Below are 14,155 nucleotides of genomic sequence, written 5' to 3'. Positions count from 1 at the left end.
GCTTTAAGTCCGTAAATAAATAAATAAATATTATTATTATTATTATTATTATTATTAGATATATTCTTCATTCTAATTAAATCGAGATAAATATTTGTTCATTATATTTATTAAAATAATTCATACAAGTTCAATAATATAGTCATAGTTATTGGTTAAAATAAAAATAATCAATTAGATATATTTGTTCGTTCTAAATTAAACGATATGAATTACTACTTAGTCTTTATATTTAAAAAAGAAAAAAAAAATAATTAACAGAAGTTTAGTAGTCGTAGTAGTTAGTAGTAGTAACAGCGGTTAGTAGTTAGTAGTTAGTTTTCATCGATCGATGGCGAAGTAAGCGGTCGAATTACCATCATCTTTAAAGACAAATATTTTGTCAGGGAAGAGAAATCGTAGAGTTTCGTAGGAAGGCTTCGCTTTGAAACGACGCGGCTCTTTTGACGCTAACGAAGTTAAATATGTAATGTGTACGTAATATCTACTCTAACGGTAAGAGAAAGAGAGAAAGAGTTTCTAACCCTTTCCAAGCTCGCTTTCATTTTACTCTATCAAAGCAAAGGAATTTATTATCGTTACGTGAAGTTGCTGTTTGCGACTTAAAAAATATCTTACTACAACTAATAACGATTAATAATATTTTCTTTTCTTTTTTTTTTTTTTTATTATCTATAGATATTCATTATATTTGATTTTTCAATTATGCTCCAATAATTGTTACTACTCTTCTAATATGTCAAATATTTGTTTGTATTTTATTAGAAAGTTTCATTGTATGCGAATTTAATAATTATGACATCACAATTTTGTCATCATATATTCTATTTTTTGTTTAAATATTATCTCGTAGATATATAATGTTTTGATAAGTAAAATATTATATACCTATATTTTGTTTGTTTAAAGTATTATTAGTAAAGAAATACATTGACATTTTTTTTTTTCATTTAAATCTATTATCTCGGAGCACGTATAAAAAAGCTTTCAAAGGTAACGAGATATACATTTATAATATACATTGGCATATACACATTGACTCAATGTTCCCATATTTACGCTTACTTGTCTCTTGCGTAACTCGATATAATCCTTCGATATTACGTAGTCCTTCGTCTTCCTCATCCTTGACGTTTTCCACGTCATTCAAGTCGCATAACTCTTGGATAAAAGAAAAGAATAAGAAAGATAGAGAGAGAGAGAGAGAGAGAGAGAGAGAGAGAGACCGGTTTGAACAATGCAAGGCTCAAACAGAAAGAGCATAAAGTAAGTACCCTACTCAGTTATATTCTTCAGAAGGACAAGAGTAAGATTCTCTGTACGCGTGGCTGTAATTATGCGACGATTAGAAAGCAAGGACACGAATGACGACGTCGGTAAAAAAGATGATTTGTCAAATTGTCTTTTACCAAGTGAATCCTTATCATTTTTCACGATTAAAATGATAAGATTATTCTAATCTCTGTTTTATTATTTTCTCTTTTTCTCGCTAAGGTCATTGTGACGCACCAGAACGTTACGATTACATTTTTTTTATTGGTGTTTATTTATTCTATATTTATTTTACACATCCGATTGTCAGTATTTATAATAAGAATAGAATTACTCATTGATTATTATTATTATTATTATTATTGGTTAATAATACTCGATACTCGATCGATATATTATATTATAAATACGTATTATGATTCCTTTTATAAAAAATATTGTTTAAAAATTGCGACATAATAAATAGAAACAAATTTAAGAAAAAAATGATATCAAATGACTAACTAACTCTACGAGTAGCATGATTCATTCAAAGAATAAGTTGAATATGAATAAGAAATAAGAAATTTTGAGTACGACATATTTCTTATGAATTTTGAAATAAATTTTAGCTATCTCGTGAAAGATGATTCGATTCGCGGTAGTCGTTTTTCTTAGCAAAATAATGTTGCCATAGCATCGTGCCGTTGAGAAAAGAAAATAGCGGGATCCTTCGCGCGGTAGCCTAATTAAATTGAATCACAGAATATACCTCGGGCAGGAAATACCCAATGAAGACGTACATTAACAAATTAAAGTGCCTTCGTTCGAGGGATTCTTGGACATTTGCCAGTCCTCCTCATTTTCCCCTTCCAACGCCACCACCACCACCACCACCACTACTTCTCCTCCCCCATTCTTACTCACCCTTCGTTTTCTTTCTCTCTCTCTTTTTTTTCCCTTCCGTTTAAAAGACCGATTCGTTAGTTCTTCTCGAGAAATCGTTTTCATTACTCTTTACTCGCTTTAAACTAAATCCTATCGACAGTTTTTTTTTAATACTTCTATCATTGATTTTGTTCAAATGTTCAATCGTTTTTTATCCTATCGGTATTTAAAGTATATAGGATTCATGTATAGAATATTCTTCTATTACGGATTATCGATTTCATATATGAATATATATATATATGTATGCGTACACGCGCGTGTATGTGTGTCTCTATGTGTGTGTTTTATATATTAAAATATTACCTACTGAAACGATAAACTCCTGAGACGATAAAAATCCGTTTTCTTCAGCTTATATACGAAGCTCGTGCGAGCGTCATATTCCCTTCACACCCTTTTTCTTCTTCTTCTTCTTCTTCTTCTTCTTCTTCTTCTTCTTCTTCTTCTTCTTATCATCCTTCCCTTACGGTCACAGAGCGTTTGATAACACGGTGCTTACGTTGCACGATATACAACTCGACCGTAGTGGAACGATCGATTTGACAAGTGCGAGACCGATGACGTAGGTATTACCCACGTCACGAGGCAAAGAGCCACGTTTTTATTCAAGAATAAATCTTATTTCTTGTTTTTTTTTTTTTTTTACGAAAGATACGATTAAAATATATCTTATTAAACATTACACACCTATCTATACTTCGTGTATGTATATATCTATTCATTACCGGTGAACGATCAAACGTCACGCTTTAAAAAAAAAAAAAGTAGGCTTGTTCTAGAGAGACCGGTCTGATTTTCTCGTTTAGAAATGAATAACAAATACAATGTAGGGAAATTACTAATTGTAACACGAGAAATCTCGTTGCCCGAGTATTTTCCGTTTAATCAGCATTGAAACATGAGAAATCTCAGAAGCAGTCGTTTCAGTGTTAAAATATATTGGCGAGATTTTAAATGATTGGATAGGGAACGATATATATATATATATATATTTTTTTTTTCTTTCTTTTATTTAGAAATTATTAATGTATATTTTATATACGTTTTCAGCAATTTTTTTTACAAATTACAGAACGCGCCAGTCATTTGACCGCACGTGTTAGGTTTAGTGTTAAATATAACAATATATTATCTTCATATTCTTTTTAATATATTCAACATTTATTCTAATATTTAATATATATATATTTATTATGATTTATGATCAAGTATGCAACGATGCAAGTAACCATCCCGGACAAATACCCAATTGGTATATTAAGTTAACTGAACTCAAATACATATATATATATATTCTATTATTTAATATATTATAATATAAAATTTATTTGCATTTATTATAATATATATATATATATATATGTTTACATGTATACATGTGGGAATGGGACAATAGCGTGAGTAATGGGAATGCACTTTGAAATGCACTGAAATGCTCAAAACATATTGTAATACATAGTATCCACACATTTTATCGTTGAATAAGTATTCAAAAAATATATATATATATCTAATTGTAAGATAAATGAAATAATCCTACATTTTCTTTTTCTTCTTCTAAATTAACTTCTCTCTCTCTCTTTTTGTTTTCTTTTTCTTAAGAGAAAATTATACATATTTTTTCTTTTCTTTTCTTAGTATATTACAAAGAAAGATAAATAATTGTCGAAAGATCTTACCCCGACGATCGACGACAAGGTTGGAAAAGGTTGGAATCTTTTCCCTTCTTTTTTACTTTTCTTTTCCTTTTTCTTTTGACGTTTCCTATCTATATCTCGATCTCACTTAAAGTGGATTCTCGTAGTATCGGTGAAATCGTTGGACAAATGGGTGCCCTGAGGAAAAACCGAATCGATCCACCTAGGAAACGTGTACTAGAAAGAAAGGAAAGCAGGGGAAAGAACTTATGGAATGAGGAAAGAACGAGAAAGAAGAAGAAGAAGAAATGAGAGAAAGAGAGAAAGGTGAAAGGAGTGGGGGAGGTGGGGGTGAGTGGGTGGTTGGGGGTCGAGCAATGGGTTTCGTTTAGAAACGGGTCAGGGCTTGGATCGTGCGACGACGACGACGACAACTGCGACGACAACGACTACTACAACTTAAACTACAACGACAAAGAGACATAGAGATCGAGGTCACCAACTAAAGTACCACCACGTCCTCCTCCTCCTCCACCTCCTTCTCCTCCACCTCTTGTGTCCCCAGAGCGCGAGCATATAACGCGAGAACGAACGCTTGTTCGGCGTTAATCTTCCTGTCTTTTCCTTAAACCGTATATATATGTATGTATGTATAATATATATATATTCGCGACATTTGCATATTTTTCATCGTTGTTCGCGTGCTTCTTATATATGAAAGTGAAAAGTAACGGGCCCTTTATCTCGTTTACTTTCATCGAACACGTATATATATATTTATATATGTATATGTAGATTTTCGTTAAACGAGTTTCGATATTTTATTTCGGTAAATTGACTCTCGTAAAGGTATACTCGTTTTATATTTTTATATTTTTCTTTTTCTCCTTTTATTTCTTTATAAGAAAAATATTACGACGAACGATGAAAGATTTTTTATTTTGACGTTAATTATATTATTATTATTATTAATAATCATTTTCTATATGATTAATTATAGTGTAATCCTCAATTCGTTCATTTTAACATTGTTAAATGAAATTGATTTAAAAGAAATTCTCTCTCACGATCAAAGAAAAGATCTATAAGCGTTTCGAGATCGTCAAGTTCAAGGTTGCATACATGGAAGAATACATATATATATATTATTTATATATACCTGTACATATATATATATTCTAGACGATGATTTCACTCCGAAGAAGAAGAAGAAGAAGAATAAGAAGAATAAGTCCTTCTTCTCCGTTCCAAAGGGTCCTAAAGGATCTCGTTCGAGAGCAAGATTCTTTTTTTCTGTTCTTTTCTTTATATTTCTTGTTTCCTTCTTTGGACCTTAAGCAAAACGCTTATTCGTGGCTTCCCTTTTCACAAGCGCCGCTCGCATATACACGTACGCACACACACACACACGTACGTATGCACGCACCTACGTATTTATGCACGCACGTTCATTCGTTCGTTCGTTATTCCAAACCAACCTTTTGATCTTTACACCTTACATCTCGACCGCTATTCGTTGACCTGTATTTCTCTCTCTCTCTCTCTCTCTCTCTCTCTCTCTCTCTCTCTCTCTCTCCCTCTCCCTCTTTCTCTTTTAATTCTGCTATAATGCAAGTGAGAGAGAGAGAGAGAGAGACCTTTGACTTTTGGCTTTATCTTTTGAGATTTTCCGTGCTTTCGTGAGATATCCCAGGGTGATAGGTTTTTGCGTGGGTGGTGGTTTAAAGGCCGACAAATCGAATAGAGATTACATCAATTTTTTTTTTGCTTCTTTTTTCTTTTTTTTTTTTTACATTAAACCTACCTACGTGCTGTCAAATGTGCATGTTCCGTAATTTGTAAAAATATATCAGGTTTGAATAAATTGTATAATTGTACATTAAGTAAATTGTACGACATTTTGTCATACATACTTGATCATATTTGATTATTTTTTGGCAGATAAGATGAAGAAGATAAAGAAGAAGCTAGTATGAAACGTAACGAAACGAAAGGGGACAGAATAAAATCGTAAAGTTTCTGGTTTCGTGTTTACGGGTGGGTCTTTGTGGCACGAGACGAGCATAGAAACCTTTTGCTTTACGATTCCTTCTCGAATAACTTCTCTTTCCTCTTCTTCTTCTTCTTCTTTTTCTTCTTTACCTTTTCCTACTATGTCCCCCTTTCCCTTGTTGCATCTTTATCCCTCTTCGTCGTTCCTGTTCACCAGCCGCGACAAATTTACGCAGAAATCGCGTATAAAACGGCGGCGGTTGGTGTTCCCCGCGTAACCTTAGGAAAACTCTTTTGGAAAAATTTATTTCCACCTTCGTTTCTTATGTCAGCGGATTTATATTTTATCCTTGATATTCTGCCAGGGTGGGTAGATGAGCGTCTTGCGAATTTATTAACAAAATATGTGATTATCCTGTCCGCGTTGCTGCACCCTTGCTCGAGGCAACGTTGAAACGCGCGAAAAACCGTAAGAATACTCGCGAAAATATTTGACGTTATTTAAAAACTTCGTTTTCGTTTTCTTTTTTTCTCTCTATCTCTCTATCTATCTCTTTCCTTCTATATATTTCTTCTTCTTCTTCTTTAAATAAATCCACTGTAAGCAATTTACCGAAAACTTAACATTGTTTCATCCGTGAAAAAAATTTCCCCCCGAAAAATATTCTCGCAAATTTCGAACGAAATTTCATCATGATATTTTATGCGAATTGTAATATTTTGGTCAAAGAAATTAGAATAAAAAACAAGAGGAAAAATTTCCTACATACTTACGTTTCAAACGTGCACGGTTGAGAATCGAAAAATAAAATACTAAAAGAGAGAGAGAGAGAGAGTGTATTGAGGATAACACGGACGATTCGTGTGCACACGCGTGCGCGTTGCTCGTTAACAAAATAAAAAGAGAGAGAAAGGGAAAGAAAGGTAGACAGAAGAGAAGGAATGAATGTAGAACATATAATACATACTCGGCTTGTAGATACCGTATGCTCTGCGTATATAGGTGTCGTATACTCATGAGGCACGTGACATATTCTCTATCTTTCTCTTTTTTCTGTCGAGGACCCTCCAAGCAGTGTCTCTTATTTTAATCGGCAGAATGCATGGTGCATGCATATACACACACCACCTATGAAGAAAAGAGGAAGAGTGCGTCGAAGAAGAAAGAGAAAGAAAAAAAGAAAGAAAGAAAGAAAGAGACAGATATACATATATATATATATATATATATATATATATATATATATATAGAGAGAGAGAGAAAGAGAGTGTGAGAGTATATAGCGTGTGTAGCACTTTGTGGGTATTATCGATCCTCGGTGTATCACGACATGCTTCGTCAGACGCTATCTCGTGTTCGCTCGCACGTGTCTCCTACCGTTGCTCTAACTTCTCCTCCCCCTCCTCCTCCTGTTCCCTCCTTTACCCACCCTTTCGTAACTCCTTCTCTGGTTGTTTCCCCCTCACCTTTTCACCCTCTCTCTCTTTCTCTTTTCTTTTTCTTTTCACTCTTTCCCTCCGACAAACACACACTTTATATACACACATCATCGTATCTGTCCTGTCTGCTGCTGTTACTACTGCTTCTTTTCTTTCTAAATCTATTTTTTATCTTTTTTGTTTTTTTTTATATATACTTTAAGCACGCGTGAGTATTATACAGGGCGTTCAGAAAAAATCATTGAATATTTATATGGTATATAGGATACACTGTGTACTGATTGTGAGTAAAAAAACTTCAGTAATCATAAGTCGTCAAAAAGTCAATCGTTTCTGAGATATAACATTTTGTTTGTTTGTTGCAGTATCATGATTGATTAAACGAATGATTAAATAAATAAATAAAAGTAAAATATTTTATTGTAAAACATCAAAATTGATTATAATTCGTCTTAGAATTTTGTTGTTTTTTTCCTACCGTGAGAGAGAAAAGATTTCAATCGATTACGGTTAATATTTTGTAGCGTGGAAACTGATTCGAAAGGGAAGAGATTGTTAAGAAGAAGGGAATCGTATCGGTGTTCGTGTAGCGTGTAATGCGAATCGTGCGTCTCTTTAATGGCGAGTTAATTAAGCCAAGTACGTACCTGAGAGAGATGAGAAAAAGGTGCTGAACGAATACGAGCTGTTACGACGCGCATAATAAGATCTTCATTTCTCACGTTCAATTCGTTTCACCGATACAACGAAAGCTAAAATATAATATATTTTTTTATTTCATTGAATTTTTAGTGTTCAGCATTTAGGGATTTAATTTCTATTGAGGATATGCAGGTACCCAAAACTCAGGTAAGATTGGATTAGATTTGAAGAAAGTTTCTTGACACGTCAACCTATTCCAGCATTTGTTATTTTAAGACTCGATTCCTGATCCGAAATTTAATTTTACTATTCGAGATTTGGTGCTCGATTCGGAACAGAATTTTTCCGTCTGATTATTTGCTTTTCTTACGGGTCAAACTTTGAAATAATAATTATGCAATGGAAACGTCCAAATTTTAAAGCAAAGAATCTTCCATTGCAAATTGGTTTAATAGTTACCATTCGGGAATCCGACGCGTTTCATTCAAAATTTAATATCTGTTTTTCTACTTTCAAACTTCGAAGTTGTAATTTTGTAATAGAAATGTGAGGTTTTTCGACGAGAGAAAATTTCAAATTGAAAAATTCGATTTAGAAATAACACGAATATGTTTTATCTGTCGACAAACTTTCGGGATCTTGAATCGAATCTAACAGAAATTCTCGACTCAACCCGAGATCGTAATTTTGGGTAACCCGCACACAACCCTTATTTTGATTCGATGAAGAAACACGTTTACATTTTTTCTTCTATTTTCTTTTTTTTTTCTTTTCCTTTTGGTGAACCTTGATACAAAAAATTATTTGTTCTTAACAATGAAACGTAATTTTTGGTAATCTACAATTATCAGGTTTACTCTTAATTTCAATTAAATAATAAAATCTTTTAAATTCTACTTTTTTAATCTTTCTTTTTTATTTTTTTTTTTTTATTTTACTGTGTGAAACTAATCCAATTAAACATTACTTTTCGTGAAGAATGACACTTAATTTCAACTAATTGTTAACTCGTTTAGATTCCCACGATTACATTCTCCATAGTCAGAAACCTGTATTATACTTGAATATATATATATTAATATTGTGTGTAGGTGTGCGTGTACGAACATAGTAATCGAGTCGGCCTTATTTCTAGTGCCTTCCTTTCGTCTTCGTTGTCGTCGTCTTCTTCTTCTTCTTCTTCTTCTTTTAGGCGATTGTGGTTCAGCCACTTCGTCGTAGTCGTAGTCGTAGAAAAGTGGAATTTCATAAAAAGGAAAATAAAAAGAAAAAACCATGCACCATGCGTCTGGCCCAATTCCACTTTTTCTTCTTCTTCTTCTTCTTCTTCTTCTTCTTCTTCTTCTTCTTCTTCTTCTTCTTCTACCTTCGTCTTTCTCTTTTCTCCTTCATTTTTTTTCTTTTTCTTTTTTTTTTTTCATTTCTTTTTCTCTCTCCTGCATCTCCTTGTTAATTGCCACGAGCAACAGGTTTATCCGGAAGCCTCTCTCTCTCTTTCTCTCTCGCGTGCGTGTTCGGTCTTCTTTTTTCTCGTATACTTAAATAAAAAAAAAAAAAAAGAAAAAACAAATCGTACCATCGAAATTCTCCTCCTCGTACGACGCGTGTGTGTGTGTTTTCCCCTAACGAAAAAAATTCGTTCGATTATATTATCTTATTATCTCACCAAGAGATAGATAACTTAATTTAATTATCGTTTCTCTCTTTTTACGAGCTCTCCAATCCAGCATTTATATCCATATATACTACTACACTCCTCTCATATATTACGGTTAACCATAAGTATTTAATTATTTTAACGTATATATGGAACGAATATTAAAATGTCAATTAAAGAAAATTTGTATTTCTTTTTAACGAATCATATATATATATATAATCTGCTTTATTAATTATTATCTCAATGAAAGTTCGGAATCTTTTTCTTTTTTGGAACAAAAACAAAAATTATTCAATTGCCCTTTTATAAAAATTAGATATTCGTGGGATTTCAAATAGTGGAACAAAATTGTACTCAAATGACTTCAACAAATTTTTTAACCGACGATCGCGGATGTTCATTCAACACAAGACGATAAAAAAAGAAAAAGAAAAAATATAAAAACTTTTCGCAATAGTAGTAATTAATTAACGCGGGACGATTTACTGATCAAGAAAAAAAAAATCTACAGAAAATTATGCTTTTAACTGTTATATAATTGATACGAAGTAACAATAAAATAACTTCTTTGAAAATAATTCATTACTTCTCGTAACACATTCCTATAATCATTATAATATATATATACTCTTATTGAAAAATCCACCGATGATTATTATTATTATTATCATCATCATCATCATCATCATCATCATCATCATCATCATCATTAACTTTTTTGTTACAAATGTAAGAATTACGCGGCCGGTAATTATCGGGAGGAATATTTGAGGAAAAAAAAGGGGGGAGAAAAAAAAAGAAAAATCGAAGATCCTAAGTTTGAGAAAAATAACATCGACAACGAGCGGAAAATGGATTGCCTCAATTTGTCCGATTGAAACTATCTCGACACTATGCTTGGAATTCCTATTAATCCCTTCCTTACCTTCCCTTCCCTTCCTTTCCCTTCCTCCCCCTTCTCCCCCTCTCTGATATCTCATTCTATCTCTCTCTCTCTCTCTCTCTTACTTTAGTGTTTCATCCTCCTTCGGCGCAACGTTTTCCCTCTTTATTTGCGAGCTTGCCTAACGGAAACCAGTTTGGATCGAACGCAGTGTGATATTTCATTTGGAATGCACAGACGGGTAGAAGAGTCCGTTCTATTTCTTCTGCCTTTTTCTTCTTCATCGTCTTTGCCACCGCAAGGTGGGGAGGAGGGGGAGAGGAAAAGGGCACGTTTGTATATTTCAATCTGAAATTCCTCCTTTCGATTATATCGACTTTTTGTAGGAAAGTCTTTGAAAGTCCTCATCGTAACTGTACTTTTAGAAAAGGGCTGCTTTCTCCCCTCACTCCCTTTTTTTAACAGTATTTTTAATATTCAGTATTTATTATTGGAAATTAATTATTGGTATCTATTTTTTTTCGAATGAATTTATATTACTAATTGTTATTTAGGAAAAGATTAACGCATAATATTTCTTTTTAAATATAAACAGATATCTAGAAGAGTCTTTTTTTTTTTCATTTCAGTTTATAATATTTAATTTGTGCGTTAGGATAATTTACAAAATTGTTTATTAGGAGATTGTTAAATCAAATCCTGCATTGACTTTTGAAATCGTACAAAGAGAGATTATTATTTTTATCCATTTTTAATTGTGAATTTATTTATTGATCATTTTAAAGGAAGTATATCTTTTTATTTTTCACACACATTAAAACATAGAAAAATCCTTAAGAACATAAGTGTTGTGTGCGTGTGTGTTACCCCTTAAACAAATTTGTCCATTCCGGATCTATCATTTGATTTATTATCTCTCTCTCTCTCTCTCTCTCTCTCTCCCCACTTGTGGTGTCTTTATCATCTGTTAGTTCCATCATTTACTTTACACACGTCTAACATAGCCAAAGTTTATGTTAGTCATTCATCCGTGACTAACAGCACATAACGCGAGCATAAAGTTAGAAGTTAAATGCTTTGTGTGCATCGTGCTGCTGCTGCTACTGCTGCTTTGTTATCTTTGTCTTTACTACAGGTAGAAAAACACGGTTAAAATCAAAAGCGTCGAGGGAACTGATAACTCCGATATATATCGCGAGAACACCAACGTGTTATTGCCGATTTTACTAAACGAAACCGTCATTTCTTTCTATCTTTCTCTCATTTCCTTAATCATTCGCTCACTCACATACGACATATACACACACAGACATATATATATTCTCATTTCCCCGTAGGTAAAACATTGTATATATGTTTTTTCTTTCTCTCTCTCTCTCTCTCTCTCTCTCTCATTTTAACGTACACGAAACGTTCGTTCGATTCTCCAACGGTATTAGAATTTATTATAGGAGGGTTTATAACTGGCGAGCTTCTCTCGCTATCCACCACCACCACCACCACCACCACCACCAACACCAACACCAACACCATCACCGTGCACTCGAGCGTTTCTCCGGCTTCATTCACAGGCAGGAAATCAATTATTCATGCAGGATTCTCTCGCAGTATTCCCTCTCGGCCTCTTCTTCTTCTTCTTCTTCTTCTTCTTCTCCTCTTTCTTTTTCTTCTTCTTCTTCTATTCTTCTCTTCTTTCTCTGCACCTCTTTTTTCTCTTTCGCGATTCGATTTAAATCGAGATATAGGTGAAGAGAAGAAGGGTACGGGTGAAACGGAAAGAACAAATCGTTGCTTAATATAATTTCTATAAACGACGAATCGTATCCCCCCTGAGAAATTCATTTCTTTCTTTTTTTCTTTTTTTTTTTTTTACCTATATATATATATATTTACTTTTTTTTTCTTTTATTCATTCGTTCGATCAAATTGTCGGTATCGAACAAATTCTTTGATATCAATTCGGTGTACATTTTTCTCTCTCTATTTCTCTCTCTGATTTCTTTCTTTCTTTTTTTTTTCTAGTCAATTCGAATTATCAGAAACAACGTTTCGCGTTGTAAAAATGCTCACTCTCGTGTGTGTGTGTGGGTGTGTGTCTGTCGAAATATTATTTCTAAATAATATTTTCTTTTATATTTCCTGTTTTTTTTGCATGAGGGGTTGGAAGGTGGGGACGAAAAAAAAAGTTTTCGAACGAAAGGATTGCGCGCGCGTGTTTTTCCTTGAATTTTCCTTCGAGTTATTCCGTCGTATTTTCCCGCGCGAATGGAATTTGTAGACGTAGCAAGCGACGAGGGACGTCATTGGTTGAGAGAAGATGAGCGTGAGGAAGAAGAGGGCGGGCAAAGGGGTTTCTATGTTGTTTGCCTCGAGGCTACGTCTGGCTCGACGCGAATATTTCTCTATCTTTCTTTTCTTTTCTTTTCTTTTTTTTTTGTTTCTATTTCATAAAAAAGAGCCAACCAACACACGTCCGTCGTGTTCGTATAGAAGAAAACAAATACAAATAAAAAACACCGAAGGCAAGGGGGGTGTTTATTGAATTTTTTCCTACTTTTTTTTCTTTCGTATTTAAAAAACTAAAACAAAAAAAAAGGAACGTTATCATCTCGTCGCTCACTCGCGCACGTGTCATGCCGACAACTTAATTGGATGAAAAAAAAGCGGGACACACGTATTTAGAGGACACTCGACAAATTGGGCTGCACGCATTCCTCGTTACGGTCGGTGAATTCGCGTGTAAGTAACACCCTTGTAACATCCTGTAACGCATCGATTTGCTTTTCGTGCGCATCCTTACACACTTTTTTCGTTTATTTTTATTTTATGGTTTTTTTTTTCTCTTTCTCTTTCTTTCTCTCCCTTCCCTTCTTTTCGACAAATGCGAGGAATGCGAAAACGATTAGAGTGGAATGCATGTTTAATAAACGGGAAGTAAATAATTGATGTAGATAAGAAAGTAATTAAACATACAAGTGGTTACAAATAATACATTTTCTTCGATTTTCTAACTTCAAAAAAAAAATAACATTGAAAATGTATACGAAAAGATAATTGATAGATAATGATTAATTAAAGAAAAATGAATTTTATAGAATATCATTTATAATGAATAATCAATAATCATATTATTTTTTATGTATTACGTATAAAAACACGATGTTATATAGAAAATTATTTTTCGATAATGAGACGCGTATATGCGATTTAACAATGAATAAATTCAAAATATATATTTATTTATTTGTTAATTATATTAATTACAAAATTTTATGATAAAAACTTACTTAGTAGACTTTCCTCGATTGTTAGGATATATCCCTAATCAATATAATCAAAGATTCTATGAAGTTTTTGAGATTATACTTCCTTTTTGTCGCGTTTGATATAAAATGATGAGAATGAATTTTCACGATGCGCGCGCACAACGACACAAAAGTAACGAGATAAAGTTAGTCGATAAATTTCCCTTAAATTTAGTGTGGACTGATTCCGAGTGTTTTATATCGATACAAATAAAAATTATATTTTTTCATAGCAAGAAAAGTTGAAGGATATTGATAGGAGGAGATCGGAAAAGTATAGAAACACGTGTTAAACAACAACAAAATAGTATTTCTCGAGGAATTTCTACTCGATTGCGTTTGAAATCGTTGAAGTACCTTCAACTCTTACACATACCCACATAGATATATATAT

General features: G+C 33.1%; 1 protein-coding gene across 3 annotated transcripts in view; it reads left to right on the top strand.

The window, feature by feature from the left end:
* The window catches only part of LOC106794051 (mucin-5AC), a 239,442-nt gene that overhangs the window by 62,460 nt on the left and 162,827 nt on the right, over window positions 1-14,155 (top strand). The gene's annotated exons all lie outside the window — the stretch shown is intronic.

The sequence above is a fragment of the Polistes canadensis genome, unplaced genomic scaffold (assembly GCF_001313835.1).
Source record: "Polistes canadensis isolate GaletaPanama2010 unplaced genomic scaffold, ASM131383v1 scaffold_22, whole genome shotgun sequence".
In the NCBI taxonomy this organism is placed as follows: domain Eukaryota; kingdom Metazoa; phylum Arthropoda; class Insecta; order Hymenoptera; family Vespidae; genus Polistes; species Polistes canadensis.
Note: the sequence above shows the minus strand (reverse complement) of the source record. Positions and strands in the feature narration are given on the sequence as shown.